We start from the raw sequence: 21547 nt of genomic DNA, 5'->3' as shown, positions 1-21547 counted from the left end.
AAATGACAGATTAAAGGATCAGTAGAAAATTGTTTTTCTAATAACATGTTTGATACTGCAAGGATGCGATGACGAAAAAATATGATAAAAAAATGTCCACGTTGCTACACAACGGCACTATGATTTCGGAAGCTTGAAATCTCCCTGAATAGTAGCAGAAATTCTGAGAACTCCGTAACTTTTCTAGAAATTTTAAATTCCCTGACTCTTCCAGGATATCTCGCTAACCTTGCCAGCATGTATTGCAAGTAATACAAATTTCCCCATAACAAAGAGTAACCAAAAGCTTCCTATAGTTTATTTTTAACGCTGATCCTTCTTTTTCTCATTTCATTTCGTTTCATCCTTCCTAATTTTTTCATTTCTAGTCTCGAAGGGGGGGGGGGGTCCGGACCCCCGGACCCCCCCTTGGCTACGTGCGTGACTACCAACGGACCTAATGCTTATACAAATTTGAATGCCAAAATCTAAATACAAACAGCGTTTGTTCTATTTGGAAATAGTTAAATTAAAACAATAGAATTTGCACGATGTAATAATAGAAATCGTCAAAACCAGTGTTTCTTGCAGACATGTTTTCAGGGGGGCACTGCCCCCCGGAGGAGACTAAAATAATACTTCTATACTATAATAATAAATAGAATAGTACCAACAGTGGCCCCCGCGGAATATTAAACGTGCTCCCCGGAACATTTCTTTTGAAAGAACGATAGGTTACAATAGTTTCAAATTGGCAAACTGCTTACACAATAGCGACATATGTTGGGATGAGACAAGCAAGTAGAAACGTTTCTTTGTAGTTAGGAATTAATGTGACACGGAACGGAGACGTAGCAGTTTACAATTAGGATACTGACTTTGATGGCAACTTATGTGAAAAAATCACATTTTGTGGGTTTTTTTACATTAATTATTCGTAATGGAATAAAGAGAATTTTCGTCGAAATTGACCACATATATGGAATTTCTTAAAACTATATGTATAATCCACAAGAAAAGGAAAAAGAAACCTTCTACGAACAAAAAGGAGACATAACGAGTCATCAATAAGTCTGTCTGTCAGTGCCTTATAATGAGATGGTGAGTCCATTGGACACATGTCGTAAAATATGATAACATGAGACCAACGGGCTCATACAGATGCATATTGTTTCTCTCTCGTGTACATTTTTGTTTACTATAATTGAAGAACCTAAGATAATAAACACACAGTCTTTGATACGTGTGAAAAGTTTATTGCGTAAAAATAGGCCTAAAATTTAAAATGGTACAGGAAAAACCATCATTTTGTGTTGGATAAAAGACTTGTCATTTTAAGGATTAATTTTTAGTCTAAAGTCTTTTCGTTGTTATGTTAGTTAGTGCATATTAGTGAGTGACTTATCGACCAAATGACTTATCAAACCTTATTCTTAACAAAAGTAAGTAACAAGATGCAAAGTTTTCTGGCATTTGAAGAAAAAAGAAAGCAAAGCAATGAACGAATGGAAGAACGAAGGCAGAATATCAAATAGAGAAACAAATAATTTTTAGATGTTCGGTAACAAATGTATGGAGAACAAACATTTTCTAGTATCATTCCCAATACCATGCTGTGGAAAATCAGCTCCCGGGGCGAGAATATACGGCAGCACTCCCCTCCATATGAGTAAGGTCGACAGACCAGCTGCGAAGTGCCATCACGTTGATGCGAAGCGTAAGAAAATTTTCAAAAATAAACCTTGCTTTTCCTTGATTTTGAGCGATTTTTATTAGTTTTTGCTTTCCATTTTATATACTATGTGCACCTGCATTTTCCTAGCATGAGTAACATTATAAGACCACTAAATATTCTAAGTATTTTCCCTCTTTCCTTTTGTCTTTCCTTCTTTTATTTTCCTTTTTCCTTACTAATTTCGCGCCCCTCTTATTTCGGCCGTCCCCCCTCTGATCATTCCGCTCAGTATGAGGTGTGACGGAGTCACTGTACTTCTGAAGATATAACAAAATATACCTTTTCTCGATGAAGGAAAACAGTTGTTCTCAAATTATTTCATAAAGAAAGAAGATCGAAATTTGTTGATAATTTACCCAGAGATTCAAAAAATTAACACACATCGTACACAACTTTTATTTCTATAACTTCTTCTTCTTCTTCTTCTTCTTCTTCTTCTTATTATTATTATTATTATTATTAGTAGTAGTAGTAGTAGTACTAGTAGTAGTAGTAGTAGTATTAGTGTTAGTATTATTAGTATTATTACTATTATAACTAATAGTACAGCTTGGGAAATTCAGATGCAAAATCGATATTTTGTCTCTAGAAATGCGATTTTAAAGTGTTTCAGTTTGGCTTAACAGCTTTGTTAGAAAGGCGATACATGTAGTTCTATCAAAGTTCAAACAGTTTTTATTTCCATTTTTTTAAAATAATTTTTCCGTAATTACCAGATAGTAGAAAAACTGCAATGTAATATTACTGCATAGACATTACTATTTTTTATGTGTCTAATTCGTAACGCATGAGCGCGTTTAGTACATATAGCCTTCAACATTGCATTAAAAAGTGCCTTTAATGGTCCTGACATTACAAGAGTTACATAAGCCTATGCTTGTTATCGGATAATGTAAGCTGCAGCATAGTGATGTTACAGTATCTAATCTGATTGTACACAATCTAATTTTATGCAAAGCGAATATTGTTACGAATGATATTCATAGAATTTGGCCCTAATTACATCCTAGATCTCGTGCCGCATAACTTAGTCAGCTATTGATATGATAAGCTAGAAAGTAAGTAATAAAATATGCAATTCATCTTTTAATTTTTTGCCTTAGAATTATATTATAGAATAAAATAGTGATATAATAATATAAGTTAATGAAAATTGAAGAGCTGGTAGAATGAGGATGTAGACTTGAGGAGAGGAGACTTGAGGCGCGATAAAGAAATTAGGTGAGAACATCACCCACTTTCACAGATCAATTACAAGTAATTTAACAAGCACGTTTTCGCCTTGTCATGCAGCCTGAAAAAAGAACAACAAATCTAAATATTTTCAGTGCCATTTATTATGAATAATTGAACGTACCTGTAACATAGTAAATATTTTACAATTCACCTTACCCCAGTTTCGTAGTTGGTTTGTAGAAATACTTTGAAGTTTCTTACAAGAACAAAGTCTTAGTCCGTCGAAGCACACTATCGTTCGTGATCACAAATCTAAAGTCTCTCCATTTAAATCTGATGAATCTTCTTGCGATGATAGTCCTTTATTTCACTTTTAAGGATTTACAGAGCTGGCTTCCCTGGTGAACATGATGACTACTTTATATTGTGGGTTCAGTTGAAGAAATTGGCTTAATCAATAATCGTTCATATTAATCGGTGTTTTAAAGATATCGCGCAGTTTAAACTTTGACAAACTTTTGGCGTCGAGATATTAATATGTTCAGCAAAACTTGCTGATTCATTTTCCACACACACACTTACATCAAATCTCCGTTTATACGTCTGGAGTTCTTTTGAATTTCTTCTTCCTTTTCTTCTACTCTCTTTCTTTCTGTACTACCAGGTGGCAGCACAATTAACGGAAAGCATACACCATACGAATTGTACGAATTCAAATGAACGTCACAAAATACACTAACGTAGAATTTGCGTTGAAACGAAAAATATATCAAGCAAAAGTTTCGAGCAGTTACATTTACACAATTGAAGTCAATATAAGACAGACGGTAGTGGTAAAGATTTAACACTTCTAGTTTTAGTATAGTAATACGGGTGAAGGTAATATATTTCCTTGAGACGCAAAAAAACGATTACAAAATAATGCTTGTTTTTATACTACAATTTTTTTGTATGACGATCATCGATGGAACCGGAAGACGTTAATATATACCACTTCTGGTTTTAAAAAGATTTAAGTAAAATATAGAACTTATTTATAGAAAGCCAAATCGTTTACAAAAATAGATTCTTGATATGAATTACAGTTTTAGCTCTGATAGCTGTATACAGACGTTTGGACTATGTGAATTCCGTCACTTATGGATAGCGTAGTTAGATAGTATAAAAATATATCTTATATCCATCGGAACCGGTGGCATTATTTCATATTTCGCCACAGTGGGAAAAGGGTAGGGGAAGACTATTCATCGACAATAGGAGTTTAACTTTTTTATTAGTGTATTAGTGTACAATATATTAAAGAGTATGTGTTTCATAAGCTTAAAGGAGAAGTTCAATTGATTCTGCTTTCTCCAAATGACGCACCTGATCTGAACTGTAGCATTAAATGTCTTTTAACTTAAGTTTTGCAGGATATGCCCGAAAAGGAAGTTCCAAACATAAATGGTCGATACTTGAGAACAATTTTCGACGAATCGATAAAAAGTGAAATGTCTCTTCTTACAACGGGAAATGAAGTTTGCGATCGTCAATTTTTACGTATGTTCACCAGTTGGCAACCTTGGGCCCTAAAAAGTAAGATTTTATTTTCAAAAAATTTATTTATTAATTAATTTTATTAGCAATCACAATCAAGCAATAGGTTAGAGGTATTTTTTTAGACAACTTCAATTGGCCTCATTTCTAGGGGTTAAGTTATAGTTCTTTTTGTGAGTATGTTGCGCTACGATTCGCAAATTTTGTGAAAACCGGTAAGAAATGCTGCACCTGCTCTCTTGTTGCTGATTTCGTCCTCTATTCTTAAGTATTTAAAAGCTTTGTAATTAGAAACTATTTGAAAACATGTTCTTTCCTAAATACATTTGTTTCGGTTCTCACTATAACAAACATTCGATCACCATTGTCAAGTTATTTGCAACCATTAGTAAGTTCTAGCATTCTATGATCTTCAATCTTCCCTTTATCTGGACCTAAAAGAATTGATCAAATAAGGTCAAGAATGACATATTCAAGCCGCTGATGTTTTAAGTAAAAGATCGTCGGCATAGTGGTTGAAGAAAATTATTTCCTTAATATATTATTTACTAAATAAGGAAATTTCAAAATTTGGAGAAACTTACTTTCTTGTAACCGCTTATTCTTAGCCTATTTTAAAAGCACCCAATGAGCTTCTAACAGCGTAAGTTGGTATTATACAGCTAAAAATACCGTTATTAATAAGTCCTACTGGAATTAATCCTTACAACTGTAATTAGAGAGTAGCTCCTCAGTAATCAACTTAGGCGTTCGTGTCAGATGTCTGCACCGTTTTTATACAAATTTGACATGATGATTCGATGACATCGCGTGCTGAGTTTTGTAAGTGGTTCCATGTTACGATCGGACATAAAATTGAGAAATAATCACCGAAAATGGGATGCCTATAGATTTAACCTTGAAGAAGCATTTAGCACACGAATTCTAATTGTAATCAATAAAAAATAGAATTTTTAGCATTAGAAATAGAGGGTGATGATGAGGAATATGTAAGACGGGATTATGATAAATGTATAATGACGAACGGACATACAAACGGGAAATTTTCTAAAAAAGAACACACATACGTTGTTTGTCTATTACAACAACTACTTTAAGAGAGCAGGGATCGAACCAAAAAGTCCACTGTGCCGAAGGTAACAGCTCTACCACTGAGAAATTTGAATTAGTTTGATTAGAAATGAAGTAAATAATCAATTTGAAACAGAACAAATGTTACTCTGGACGTAGAATGTGTTGCTCATCCAAACTTTCTACTAATGATTGGAGGCCACTTTCTCCAAACCTCGCTCAAGCTCAATCTTGAGTCACAAACTTACCTTAAATTTCACTCGCCCTCACCCTCACAGTCCTTCACCTCTTCTGAAGCTTACTCACTCTCACCCACACATCATCCCTCATCCTCACTTAGTCTCAACCTCAAGCCTCTTCAAATTCCTCAACCTCACTTACCATCAGTCTCACACGTTGACTTCACCGTAGATCATGAGGATGCTCACCTATGCTTCAGAGATGATGTATGGATTGTTTTTCCATTTAAGTGATGCCATCATTGCCCCTTTGCTTTACGATTTCTAGGGAAAAGAACAGAAAATATGTTTCCTGTATTCCCTCGTAAATGATAATAGACTAGTGAACACGAGGAACATGGAAATTTTAAAACTCTTCTCTCGCTTGGGATAGCTGTTTTATACTTTGGTAAGGCCTTTTCTTCGTATCTGCATCCAGATATTCTATCCTTGGCCTTCCTCTTCCTGGTTTTCCTTTACCTTTCTCTCTATCAGTACGGAGATCCAATCGATGTGCTGAATAAGATGGCCAAGCATGCTGTTTCTTCTTTTTCTCTATTATCTTCATGATCTGGCGTCCTTCAATAGCTTGCTTTAGTACGTCTTTATTTCTTTTCCTTTCAGTCCATGAAATGCGCAGCATTCTGCGCCAAAACTACATTTCAAGTTCTTCCAGCTTGGATATTTCAGCTTTTCTCAATGTCCCCGTCCTCTGATCCTTAAAGCGCTACGCTCCATACCAATGTCTTAATTCGTTTTCGAACATCCAACGATATATTTCTTGATGCAAGCAGTCCTCTTTTCCAATTGAATGCTTGTTTAGCCTGCGCTATTCTGGAACTTACATCTTTTTCACTTCTTCCGTCCGAGGATATTAGACTTCCTAAATAGGGGAACGTCTTAACGTTTTCGATTTTTCTTTCCGTCAGAGATCAAACCCAGATCTGCATAAATGACGAACATAGAGCACATCGAGTTGTATAATATAGCATTATCGAGAATTATTTATTCATAATTTCACAGAAACTGGAGAAAAAAAAATATATTTTAGTGACCTAAAAGCATGTTTTCTGGTGTGATTATTTATTCGTCTTGAAAATATTGTTTACTTACTTATTAAGGTACTATATATAGCCTATATGTAAGATATGTGCATTAAATAGTAGATTATATCTATTGATGTTTTGGTTCATAAAGTAGTAACACTGTTACTCTTCAAACTTACCCACATAATTCTTGTAATTTATACAACATAAAACGCTGCATGTAATAAAATTATCTTCTAGGTTTCAATTAACATAGTGTGAATATAAATGTTGTAAACTTAACATGCTAACACTGCATCTACAAAATGCTACGGTGAACTAATTAACACAAAACTTACCATACCTAAAACTACATTGCACTTATTTTACCAACTTTTGTAGAATAAATTGTTGTTTTAAAAACATAAATTTTATATTTGCAGTGCTGGACTCAATTTCGAAAATTCCTTCTGGGCTGCTGGAGGTAAATCGCGTTTGGTTAGGTGACTACGACGAATGCGTTGGTGTAAGTGTCAATGAATTAGATGACATTTTCCGAGGAAAATACTGTCTACTGGAGTTTCGTACGTTACAACAGCAACAGATTCAACAAAATGGAACTAATCAAACATTTCTGGAAACAACCAAACAGGTAGAAATACTACTTTTGACAGATTATGAACGAATGATTAATAAAAGGACGGTAAGAGGTCTTTTATATTACATATCTCAAATTAATATTATAAAAAGAATCATGTATTTATTGGAGAGAAGCCATGTTCAACGTTTCAAGAAATACACACATTTAGGAACACTCTCTGCATATCGTCCAAAGTAATACACTCATTTAGAAACACTCTCTACACATCATCTAAAGCAATACATGCATTTAGAGACACTGCCTACACATCGTCCAAAGCAATGCACGCATTTAGGAACATTCTCTGAATGTCATAAAAACAAATATATACATTTAGTAACAAAACCTATATATCTTCCAACTCAAACGAAATTAGCGCTCGAAAATTTGCGACTGTTGAGGAATGCTTATCCTACGTACTTCAGACACATTGCATGTGAACAATTCCGTTTGACAGCATGATTGTAGTATGAGTATATAGAGTATATAATATATTACTCATTTTATGTTTTACTTGGGAGAGGGAGGCAAAGTTCTTCACCGACGTAAGCGTTTCACGTTTGCTATTAGTATATTAATGTATATACAATTCATTAAAATTTATGTATTACTTAAACTGAAGGAATATTGCCCCTGCGCTTCCCGAAAGATGACTTTAATTGATGTGCAAATACTTTGTTTGTACGGAACAGCCGATGTCTGTAATACTAGTAAGAGGCAGCAAATGTATACTGTGCAATTAAGGTGGATCACTAGGTGTTCTCGGTGCTATGCTAAACGCTGCTTGAATAGCGCGGCGTTGCCAGATAGTATAGCGTGTTTACTGACGCCAGATAATAAAGGAAGTAATCATGTAATTCTGCTTGGATACTTACTGGAGAAATTAATTTTCGACCCTTACCGGAATTCAGAGCTAAGTTTCACTTCTCGAACTGCAACGCTAGAGTCCAAGAATTTTCTTATTGAGACTGGTACAGTAAACATACAAATTTGGCAACAGCGCATTATGGCGTTCTGCTCAAGTTTCCTCTCAAAATCTATTTCCTTAAATGTAAATTAATATATAAAAATAAAGTGAAACATAACAGGAGAAACGGTTAAACAATATATCTATTTCGTAATAAGACCGTTACTTTAAAGTACTTTACACGTGTAAATAAATATTTCATAAAACTGAGCACTTCTAGTGAGATCTAATAGCAACTGCCATCTTGTGTGCTTATTGTAAAACGAATCAAATATTTTCTTTTATTTGTTACCTTTTTCCACATTTCGAAGACTTCTAGTCGTTTTTCATTACTTTTACGTAATGTACATGTTTCCGCCCCATACAGTAAAACACTCCACATGGAGCATTTTTTTCTCAGCTCTTTATTCAAGGTCCCACAAAACAAACGTTTCTTCCTTTCAAAGGCTTCTTTCGCCGTTAATCGTCGTTACTTATTCATTACATTCATATGAATATGGAATACCGAAGGCGTTGAACTTCGATACCTTTATATTTTACCCATGTTAACAGAGGTTACTCGCAAGACATTGCTTTTTCTTATTAATTTATTTGTTGTTGCTTTACTCTTTTTTTTTAAATTTTCGACTCCGGGGAGGGGGGTGGGGGGCAGATTAGGATGTGGTCAGAAATGAATGTTTAAAAGAAGAGGAAAAACACTCGGGACGACGGATGTTAGTATCAAATCTACGATTTTCGAGGTGGCTGAGATGAATAGGGATACTGCCGATGTTCAACTTTCGATCCCCATCGTCATCGTCTGTGGAGAAGATGAAAAATATCACATCCAAAATGAATTGACCAGTATCAGCGTCAAATTCAGTTCTTTAATAATCGTCAATCTTATTAGAAATAGTTATCACGACATTTAAGCCGAAGTTTAGGGAAGAAGAGACATATCACTTAAACAAGAATTGACAGGGATAACACCGAAATCATTGTTATTCTGTATTTATTAATTTACTACACTCATTTCTTTACTTACAGATGTGATACATTGCATAAACCTTATTCTCATTGTACGAAGTACGGGTACTTCAGCTAGTATACGTAGTACAAACTTACCGTCTAATAAATTATTTATTTCTATATAAGTAGGGTATACGTATTCCATAAGGCACAACGTTTGATCTTCGGTAAGAGCCCACAAGGAGTGCATTAGGACGGTTTGGCTTCCATAGCAAATTTTAGATCTCATATAGCTCCCTTCGGCGCTTGAAAGGAACTCTAAACTGGAACAAACAAAACAATATAATGTATTATTAAGTTTCTCATCTACAAGCATTACACAAATGCGTGTTTTCCTCAGTTTCATATTCCATAAAATGGTGGATGTAAAATAAATTACATATTAAGTTATTGAGTAGCAAGTTTATGATGGAGCTGTTCTGTTGTAGGTTCCATTTACATTATAAAAGTATAAATAGATTAAGAAAATAATAGCCTATCTCTAGACACAGAAGTCATTGCTTCAGTTGGTATACTCCTTCACTATCGAACTGCTGACTTAAAGACGTATTTGACCTTTGTAGGTAAGATTAGCTCGGGAGAGTAATAGTCCCGGAAGTAGGAATGAAATAAACGTTCTGATTGGTTGGCGTTATCCGTTTATTGCTACGTATCATACATATAGCATAAATCAAACGGTTACTGCTGTCTGCCCTTGTAACCGAATGTGCTAGTGCTACGGGCTGCTAACGGATAGTAGTAGGAGTAGGAGTAGGACTAGTAGTAGGAACGGGTTAGAAGCCCCGCAGGGCTCGTTTTGTTCACCTTGAGTCCAATGATATAAATTTTTTGACCAACTTTAAACAGCTGGCTAGGGTAGCGCGCGGAAAAACGTACTTCCGGGAATATTACTGTCCCGATGGGTCGTATGGACGTAGGCTCATTTCCAATTTGGAATCGTTATGTTTGAAAATGGAACACGCAATTCGTTAATGAGTTGATTTTAGTTTAGCGTCCCTTTCAGCAGCGAGGCTATATGAGACGTGGACCTACTGATTAACGTGGAATCCGAACCAGGATCTCCCACGGCAAAGGCGCGTACTAGTATTACGCTGAAGAATAATAACTATATCATTATTTGACAAGGTTAACACCAGCACTTACTAGAAAAAAAATTGATGCTTGTGACTGAAGAGCGTAATTTGTTTATTTCTTTTATAGGGTAATCCAGGAAACGTCACTTCGTTGTTGGGCTTACTGACGGCATCCGTTTGTATACCGTCTACTTGTACGGAAGAGAATTTGCAAACAAAACTCAACAGTATATTTTCCTTGTTTAAGGTGAATGTTTCTGTTGAACCTCAGTGTTCTGTTATGGAAGAAAGAAGTTTAAGGCCAAGTGATTGGTGTATGGTGTAAGTAGTGTACATGCATTTTGAATATGTTAAACTTAATAGAGCAAAGCCCCCGCCAAATGAACTTTGTGGTGGACAAACACCGTGTGCGTGGGTTTTCTCGGGGTTCTCCCGTTTCCTTCCACCTTCTTCATTCCACCATTTCATTCATTACTCATCATCACCGTCTCCTTTAGCCTAACCGGCATAACCGTGGGACGTAAAACTCAAAGATTTCATTTCATTTTCTTAATAGAGCAAGAAATTTGTAAAATCTATACTGCCATTAGTTAGTACACAAAAGAATAAGCTTTTGTGTAAAATGAAATAATACCAACAATCCTTATAAGAGCTACGGAATATTATTAGTGAATATGTCAAAAAGCATTAGTGAATATGTCGAAAAGCATTAGTGAGTATGTCAAAAAGCATCTCTAGTTATTCACACCTCTCAAAGATTTGAAATGTTAACCCTTAACCCTTTAACTGGCACAGTTTTCTAAGAATGTGTATTCTCAGGTGGCGGACGTAGTTCTATGTCGTAGTCATATGAAGATGTAGAACTATGAAACAATGATGTATGTTTTAAACAAACAACAGTAGCACACAACAATAAGCGAAAGAATATTACAAAGACTTCATGCTTCGCCAAGACGTTTACTACTGTTTTCACATGCAGTTTCCTCTTCTTTATTACAGCAGCAGCAATGTTCTTTTTACGAGCAACAATCTGCTATCTGTTATTCCAAAAGACAATATCGTTAGCACATTATGAGCATTCAGAGCCATCTATTGATTTCTGTCCGACTTAAATGTAAGAAGAAAAGTTTTCAACATAGACCTTCGTCATTGCCACTGAACATGAGGGACTTTTTAGTAAAGACGTAGTACTAGGTCGTAGCCGTTTCCATTACACATACGCCATGACTTAGTACTACGCCATAACCAGTTAAAGGATTAATACCAGGAAAGGCCAGCAAACTTGTTACCCCCACCACGATACAGATGTGCAAGTATTCAGCAATTCTGTACACGGACGCGTCCTTCACCGTGTACTCAACTCATATTGTCTTATTTTTCTAACATCTATGGATTAAACCGCTGTTAGCATGTGCATATAAGTCTGAGATGTTGTTGGTATACCAAATTTCCACCGCCTTTATGATATTTTGATCATTTCACAATAGTCTTGCCCCTATTCAATTGAGTTGAGCTTGATTGGGTGAATTTGGATTTAAATGCGAAAGGTTTATTGTCAATTTTGCTGAAACATGAAAGTTTCTGCTCCTTGTAACTCTGCTGAATTGTTCGCTAACAACAGCATACCTTGCGATAGCATTCCATGTTTTTCGTTTTAATAGAATGCATAATTTTACAGCAGGTACTTGTAATATATTTTTTTTTGTCTGATTGTAGCCTTATTTTGTAAATGATCAGTGAGGGTTATACCTTTAGGGTCTCAAAACACGTACAACATCCTTGTTGGAAGCACGAATAATAGTTTTGTGCAGAAAGTGTTTTAAGTTAGTACCATGCTGGTGAAAAGAAAAAGAAGTGCGTAGCTATGTATATTTGTTGTGTATTTATGGTTCAATTTATTAGATGTGCATGCATTTACGCAGATGCCAAAAGTGTCTGTACTAGAGCGCTACCCAGTATTATTTTTCATGCGCTGCCCTAGCTAACTGTTTGATCATGTAAAATGTACAGAAAAATTTCGGCAAGAGAAGAGAACCGAACCAACCCCTGCGGGGCTTCTAACCCGTTTCTAATACTACTACTACTGCTACATTTACTAGTACTAGAAAAAGCTCGGGTATTATGGAATACTGTTTTTGTTTTGCTTGAAACTCAGTTAATAACTAAACGTTGAAACAAAAAGGAAAAGACGTTCGCGCATTACACATTTGGTTTTATTTATGCATAACTTGATGAATAAATATCGTTACAGGAGTGGCCAAAATTGATAACTTGTAAAGATAACCACTTTGGAAGGTAATATGAGAATTATGAGGAATTGTATTACTCTGAACACAAAGAGAAGTAAAAGGAAGAATAGGAAATGTTAAATAATCTTTTGGGAAGAAGAAAATCATTATCAGAGTAATAGTGAAAAGTGAGGATGGAAACAAACCCTCCTGAGGAGGAATGACGAAGGAGTCGTATAGAAAGAAGAACAAAAATTATGAGTTTTTGAAATATGAAATCAGTTACATAAATGACAAAATAAGTCTTTAGGAGGAACAAAAGCATTATAAGTATAGGTTTCGCTGTGATCTGAAAGTTAAAATAAGAACAGGAAAAACGAAATTAGTCCCTAGAAAGTAGACTATTATCATCAGTTTTGGTCTCAAATCTAAATTGCAAATAAAATAAAGGATTATAAATACAGAAGAAGATTTAGGAAGATTTAGGCCTGTAACGTGAGTAGAATTTAAAATTAAAGATAAGATTGACGAAATAGGTTTTCAGAAAAGAGTAAGTAATTATGAGGTTAGGGACACAAACATAAACAAGGAATAAAACATCATAGGAATGGCAAACTAAATCAACGAAAGGAGCAAACATTGTCAATGCAGGTCGCAAATGTAAATAGGAAATAATGTCCAGAATAGGGATGGAGAAAAATTCTTTCTAAAGAAAAGAATTATCATCAACGAATGTATGAAATATGAACGAGAAATGAAAACAAGAGTGGAAATGGTGAGAAAGGTTTACAAAGAAGAAACTCATTATTTGTGAAAGTCTAGAATGTGGACGGAAAACATAAAACAAGAATTACACTAGTGATACTTTTAGGAAGAAATGAAGCAATATTGATGAAGATAAGATAAAGGAGAGTAAATAGATATAAGAATAGAAAAACTGTAAATATCACTTTTCAAAGAAACTATACCTTATCAGTGAACAAGAAATAAAGTAAAATATGGGGTTTGTAAAATAAGCTTTAATACCAACGTAACATACTGCACTAACAGTGTAGGTCTGAAATGTGAGTAGAAAATAAAATGAAAGATAGGAATGAAGAAAAGAAGGTTAAAAGTGAAAAGCTAAATGTTAACAGAAAACAAAGACAAGAATAAATGGCCCTTTTGAACAAGAAATACATGAGGAGTGTATTTCCAAAACATGCAAAATCCATTTGGTAGAATTCTTAAGAAATGGCGAAAAACTATGGCGCCTTACAATGAAACACTATGCCAGGTGATATTTCAAACAGAATTTACCACAGAAAATAATGTGTTTTGACAAAAGGTAATTACAAAATTTATCGTAAGATTTTCCAAAGTATACTCTTCAATATTCAATTCAAAATCGGACATTTTTGGATTTAACATGTTTTGGTAATCCACTCCTCATATGTAGGCTTAAAATATATACATAAAAAAATCAAGAATATGACTTGCATTTCAGATATAGACCTGGATCGTTACACACTGTCTACATTCTCCAAGACCCGTGCATTTTTATTTAGGTATTGGAGAGTACACGTACGTGTGAGCAACGAGGGTATCAATTTAGGAATGGACATCATTTATGACGAAATATCGTTAAAAGAAATTCAAGGTATCGCTTCCAGAGTTGAACTTTAAGTAAAAGTAAACAATGTTTTGGGGGTGGGGATTCCTATTTAACAAAAAACAAAGTAAAACCAGTAGAGAACTCTTCAAGAGCATTGCCAGAACGAACGTAAAAACAATGGAGAGATGGAGCGCTAAGGATAACTTTAATTGCTCCTACAAGTACATCTTTTCATCTGCACCTTTTTTTGTTTCTTGCAAAAAATCGCAAAATATGATCTCTCTATGACTTACGGTTTCCGAGATATGGCTTCTTAAATCTCCCGAAATTCGAAGTTTTTTGGACAATATCTGGGATACGGTGTCCAGTTGGCCAGTGGCTAAAGGTTACTATTTGTTTGCAAAAGGTTCACCATCCTCTTAGGCATTGATCAACAACAATATCATCTCCGTATGACTTACGGTTCCCGAGATATGGTTCCTTAAATCTCCCAAAATCGAAACTCTTTTGGCCAATATTTCGGGAACGGTAAATCATAGAGAGATTATATTAGTTTTAATCAGTATCTAACAGGATGGTGAAAATTTGGGACAATATTCACTGGTGGTCACTGGCCAATGGTCACTGACTAACTAGCCAGTGCCCCAACCAGTGGCCAATTGGACAGTGACTAACGATTACTATTTGTTCCAAACATATTCTTGGTCCTCTTAGGTACTGATCAACACCAATATCATTTCTCTATAACTTGTGGATCTATTTAAATCTCGGCCATTTTTGGTAGGAATATCTCTGCACTCGTAAGAGTGACGCAAAACAATCCAACACTTTCTCAGATAATTTTTGATATATAGAAGGAGGGCTCCAAATTGAAAAACAAAATCGCAAATAACAGACAGACACACAGGTGTAGAGTATTCAGTAAGGAACTTTTTAAAGTTCGTTGAAAATTAGTGTGCTTTATAGAATTTACTTGCTGCTAGAAGTTAGATATTCATTTCCGTATGTGTTAATTGAATAATTCATTATTATTGTTGATTTAGTTCGACTATTATTTGGAAAAGTCATTATAAAGAAATGTTTAGTTCATTAATTTTTGTATTAGCAACAAGATGGCAATGTTATTTCTTATCTTTGTCTGTACTCTGTGTAGATAATTATATAAAACATTTGTGTTCATCTTTTTAGGTTGATATTAGCTTTATTTGGAATGCTACTTCTTGTGAGTACTATATATGATGTATGTTCCAAATTCTTGGAGATAAGAAAAGACAAAGAAGGTAGGTTTGTACAATCATTTTGTATATAAAACTCAAACCTAACCAAAACAATTACTCGTCTCATTAACTAATAATAATCTTACAGTTTTGGCGGTGTATTTGGTTTCATTAGACACATTATGAAGTAAAATCTAGATGCTAGACTTTATTTACAGTTTCTTTCAAAACAACATCGACAACGTTTAAGAGCTGATTCCTGACATCGAGATAAGACAGAAAGTATAGACCGACCTGGGTGCACAAATGCTTTTATTCGGAGTTATATGCTGGCGAAAATATGAAAAAATGAACTTCAAAAAGGTACATAGCTCCGAAACTGAAACCTACCATAGTCGGGTCAAGCCTTCACTTAAGAACTAGTATGTGCCCTATTCAAATATCTAAGTTTCAAAATCCTGTAGTATTTCCGCATCAGTTTTTATAGAGGTGGTTGGTAAGTACTTAAAATTACATGCTCGATGCCAAATTCCCTCTATAAAAATTGCTGCGTGAGTACCGAAGGATTTTTAAACATGTATTTTTGGATAGCGCACAAATTAGTTACTAAGTGAAGCCTTGAGCCGACTACGGTAGGTCCGATAGTTTTGGTTCTATGAACCTTTAAATATTTTTTTTCATATTTTCGGCAGCCTATAGCTCCGAAAGGAAGCATTTGTGCAGGCAAGTTGGTCTGTACTATTCTCTTTTCTAGATGTCAGGAATCCTCTGAAACATTGTAGTTGTTGTTTTGAAACACCTTGCATAAAAGTGTGAGGATTGATTTTCTTAGAATCGATTAGATCCTTTCTTTTATTTTTAACTAGCATCAATTACATGCTGGTTCAAATTAAGAAAAAAAAAATAGTAACATGTTCCGTTAGACGATCACTTTTTTACTATTACTAGATTATTCTTTTATATTGGTCATTTTCGATGACTTTTATATATCACCCTCTGCTCCCCATGTTGCGCGGCACGGCATCGAAAATGTCATTGTTCATTTCAGCGACCCGAAAACTATGAATTCGACACTGATACTTTTTATTTCGATCATTTTTACATATCAACCCCTCTCCCTCCCTTACGTTGCTGGGGTGAATTTATATATAAATAACATAAGAAGTGTCACTGTTCATGTTAGCGACCCGGAAAACTGGATTATACACTAATATTGACCATTTTCGATCATTTTTAAATGTCTCTCCCCTCCCCGATCTTTAGTTACACCGTTGAAGTGATATGACAAAATCCATCTCAGGTTTGAACTTCATGTAGGTTATAAATTTGATCGAGATCAGTTCGGTGGTTCAAGAGTTATTAATATCCCGCTCCCATCCCTTCCCTAAGTTTTACCATCAAAGTGAATAGCTAAACCACTTCCAGGCCAGAACCGCATCTACATCAGAAATTTGGTCAGTCGGGCGGTTCAAGACATTAAGAGTCACAAACATAGTCACTGTCAATTTTATAATATAAACGTCTGTTACCCTCTTCGCTGTGTTAAATTTTTTAAAAAAAGTAAATAGTAATCCGTTTGCCAGCCACATTTTACTATTACTAAAACGCTCTTTGATATCGTTCATTTTCGATTATTTTTATATATTTCTCTTCCCTCCCTACGTTGAAGGGCACTGCATGCCGAAAACTATGAATTCAATACTGATATTAGTAATTTCGATTATTTTTATATATTCTCCTCCCTTCCCCAGGTTGTAGGGCTGAATTTGGATTACTTTTAATTGTGTACAGATCTCAAGTTTAAATAATTCAAACTGTCATAATTAAAATAATAAATTTTAAATTATAACACCTGGACTGCTCTACAGATATCTCTGCTTTCTAATAGGTTTTCAAAACTTTTAATAATCTTTGAATTAGGAAGCCACCTGCATTATTTATTTGCTGTTATATCTAAAAATCTTTCTCTACAAATTTGGATATTAAAACCATTATTTAAATTTATCAGTTTATTTACCTCTTTCGTCTCTTTCAGCCTTTTTTATGTTATTTCTACTTCTTCTCTCCTGTTCTTTTACACTTTGCACCCTATTTCGTGTCCTGTTTCTCTCACATGCTTATATACTGCGTTATTAACTTTTTATGGTCTAACGTAATTGTCATGTTGCTTAATTCTTACTTGTAATATATTTTCCGTTTCTCTTATGTAATTCATTTCATATAATTTCTCTTACCCTTTTGTCACTTCATTGCATCTTTGTTTGTTTTCTTTTATTTTCTTTCACTAAATCTAATACTTTCCTAATCCCTTTCTTGCGTGTTGTCACTCCTGTTTTCTTCAATAGCTTCTTCAGGACTTATGCTTTTTCTCCTTTTTCTCCTCCAAGCTATATTTTATTTTCTTCTTCTCACTTTCTTTTCCTCTCCTTCTTCAATTTTATTTTACCGTAGTCATTATGCTCAAACAAAATATGGAACTTCTCTATGTTTTCCTTTTTTATCTCATATTCACTATCCACCGTTTCTACCTTTTCTAGAATTTATAATAATTACTTTTAGTTTTTTGTATCTAGATCACTCCTTCTGTGACAATACACACCTACTTACCAAACTTCCTTGTAACTATTTTTATTAAATTTATCTTCTTCCTTTCTTCCTGCCATGTCCAAAAAATTAATTTCGTAATTTTCTTCTTCTAATTCTATCTCTAGGCATATTCCCTTTCTTTAATTCTCGATTTTTCTTACAAGCTATTCTCGATTTTTCTTTTCAAATTTCTAAACAATCATCTACATATGCGAAATGTAAGTAAGATTCCCCCCTTTTTTTTTCGCTTTCGGTTCCCATTTTCTCATTACAATTTCTGATTACACTTGTCTTAATTTTGATCCTGTACTTAGTTCTTACGATATTCTTTAGATTTTTTTATACCTAATTCACACAGATGCACGCACACACGCACACTGCTCTCCCATATCTGTTCATACCTTTTTCACTTTTTCCTTTTTGCGCTTTTTATTGTTTGAGCTTTCATTTCTTCTTCCACCACCTTCAAGATGTAATTCTTTCTAAAGCTGGGAGACATGGCTTCTACATCTATACTGAACACCAGTGACTTCTCCTTTCTTAATCCTACTTTCTCTATCATATTCTTGATTTGTCCTTTATTCTTTACCTTACTTCTTCCTTCTCCTTCCCTTATTTCTAATGTTATCTTCTTTATATATTCTTCTAAAGGTTTACAATTATTCTTCCTGCAAAAGTTTAAAATTATTATTATTGAATTGTGCTATGAATGGGTATGATAAAATTTTCATTTGTAATAACATGGTAACTTTGTTTCAAAACTATTACCAAGACAATTTATTTTCTATATTTCAAAAGTCCTCTAGTCTTTTTGTATCCCATTATTCATCTTTGAGATCGACGAATAGGTCTTTTGGCTAGTTTAAGGGTGCGAGGCACTATTCGCCTTTCCTGTTCCAAATGTTTATTTTGATTTGCTGTGAAGAAGGCTCAAGTTTAAATTAATGGAAATGTCAAGCGCATTGCCTTCCGATTGTTCAGGAATTCCAAGCTGTTTCCAAGTTCTATAGAATTCATAGTGGTGTGATGATAAGTTAAAACTGGTAATTTCATTTGCACCAGCCGAACATGTAAAGCTAATGTTGGACTGTACTTTAGATACATGTAAAGACTATGAGCTACTTAGACAGTTTTCATATTTTTAATTGTTCCGAGACAACATCGGGTACTCTAGTTAACGATGATAAGTCAATCATAGCAGACAATGACATTCCAATAAGGCAATCATAATTTTCCACTGTTTTTCTTCTAGATTTCCTTTCACCAGGAAGAAAAAAGCTATTGGTTGCTTTCTCTATTTATACAAATGTGCGTCGTGTGTTCAATACGTCAACAACACAAGATGCCATAGAATGTCTTCATGGAATCCGCTTCTTCAGTATTGCATGGGTTATTTTAGTTCACATACACTCAGCAATAGTGAAAGGAGCATTAAAGAATGCTTCAGCATTCTTAGAGGTATGTAGAGTTTTGTTATAGCTAACTTCCAATACAAAATGTTACAGAAGTCTTACAGGCAGAGAAATGTATTAAAACTTTCAACTTTAGAAGACTTTTCTGTTTTTACAAATTTGTAAACCAATACTTATATATCTCAAGCCTTTATTACATTTGAACTAAAACTTGTTCAAATTGAATTTAGGATGCATTTCATTTAGTTTAAGCTTGGATTCCAAAAAAGAAAAATAAATGGAGTCAATTTATAAAATTTCCAAACAAAATTATCGTTTTTTGATTTTATGTACCTATAACTTGGAAGCACAGTCTTGAAGACTAAACTGAATTGACACATATCCGAACATATTGAGAGACATATATAAGCGATGCGTTCATTGTTATATTAGTACAAGAATAAGCCAGTATGTTCTTACCCGTAACAGTTACTAAAGACGTGGAAAATTGAAGTAAGAAATATGTTGTTCATTCATGCATATTTTAGTTTCAATATAGGAACAATGTGTGTCTCATTTGAATTGAAGTTTTGTTTAAATATACTATATAAGAGGGTTGATACAGAGATAAGGTTCCCGTCAACTTTACAAATAGACAACAATGTTTATTCTTATGGTAATGTACATCATTGGAAAGGAGATACGTGTTCTATTTTGCGACATAATCGCTATCTTTTTTTATGCATTTTTGAAGACGGTGCTCCAACTTCTCTATCCCAATATCGTAGAAATCCACCGCCAATCCGTTAGGGAAGCGTTTCATTTCGTCAAATCCCATTCCACTGCACCGTAAGAACTCCTAGAAATCCGAGCAACAAGTTCACGGACAGTGATCCTCCTGTTTTGAAGCACTTCGAGTTGGACCCATCTCGACAATCGCCTCAGAAACTTTAGATCTTCCACTCTGTTCTTCATTGTGGACGTCCTTCCCACAGTCACTAAACTCCCTGCAACATTTTCGGACGTGTTGAACGGATATACACTTGTCGCCATACTCCTTTGTCAACTGACGATGAATATCCAAGGGTGGAGTCTCTTTTGGAGTTCAAAAAGGGAATTACGGAACTAATCTCGCACCTAGACGAGCAACAATGGGCACCTCCATTTCGGACGACTGCTGAGCCAAGACTGAGCGTCGCAGCGAAGCACAGCCGGGTGGAAGTGAGAGTGGGGGAACAGCCACCCACAGTGCTGTTGCTGGATTTCGCATCGCACCTTTCCATGCGGATGGAGTTTTTGGAAAACCTTACTTTTTGATCAATTCTCGTATTTTAGTTGGATCCGAACAAAAAGTAATAGAAGGATATTTTGAAAATATCGTGAGAAAAATCTCCACGTTTATTGTTTATTCGGTTATTAGTTAACAGAAATGTCTCTGAGACACATCAAACAATTTAGTTATGGCATTTTAGCAACCTGTAAAAAAAAAAAAAAAAAAAAAACACTCGTTCTGAAATACTCATAGAAACCTCGGATCAGGATTGGTAACTTGGCATGTTCTTCAAACTAAAATTGATGTAATATTTGGAACAAAGAATAAAAAATGTCTTTACAAGGGCATGCGTATTAGTATCTATAACAACTGATTTAGGGAAATATAGCAGGGTCTAGTAGGAGCTCAGAATTTAGATGAGAAGAAAACGGGACGTTGTACAACGGAACGTTTACTGTTTGTAAGAGAAAAATCACTAACTAGGAACAGAGTTTTGTTTGAGAAATGAATGATATCAGAAGTTAAACAAGATGAATTTATAAAATTTCTATTTAGGTAAAGTTCGGTTAATATAAACACAGTCCGGAATCGACTCCCACTACCAGTTTCTTTATAAAATACTCTAATAATAACAGTATTTACAGAAAATACTATAAAATACTTTTCTCTAATTTGTAAAGAAAAAATTAGGTATTCCTTGTCCGCGCGGTCGCGGACAGGACCTCCACCCGGAAGCAGGCTAAGCAGAGTGTCGTAGAAAACTCCAACTCCAAACCCTACGGACGAGATACTGTGCGCTTGTAAGTGCCGCTGCTTGGTAATAATAACGA

Source organism: Thermobia domestica, chromosome 14, assembly GCF_964235325.1.
Source record: "Thermobia domestica chromosome 14, izTheDome1.hap1.1, whole genome shotgun sequence".
In the NCBI taxonomy this organism is placed as follows: Eukaryota; Metazoa; Arthropoda; class Insecta; order Zygentoma; family Lepismatidae; genus Thermobia; species Thermobia domestica.
Note: the sequence above shows the minus strand (reverse complement) of the source record.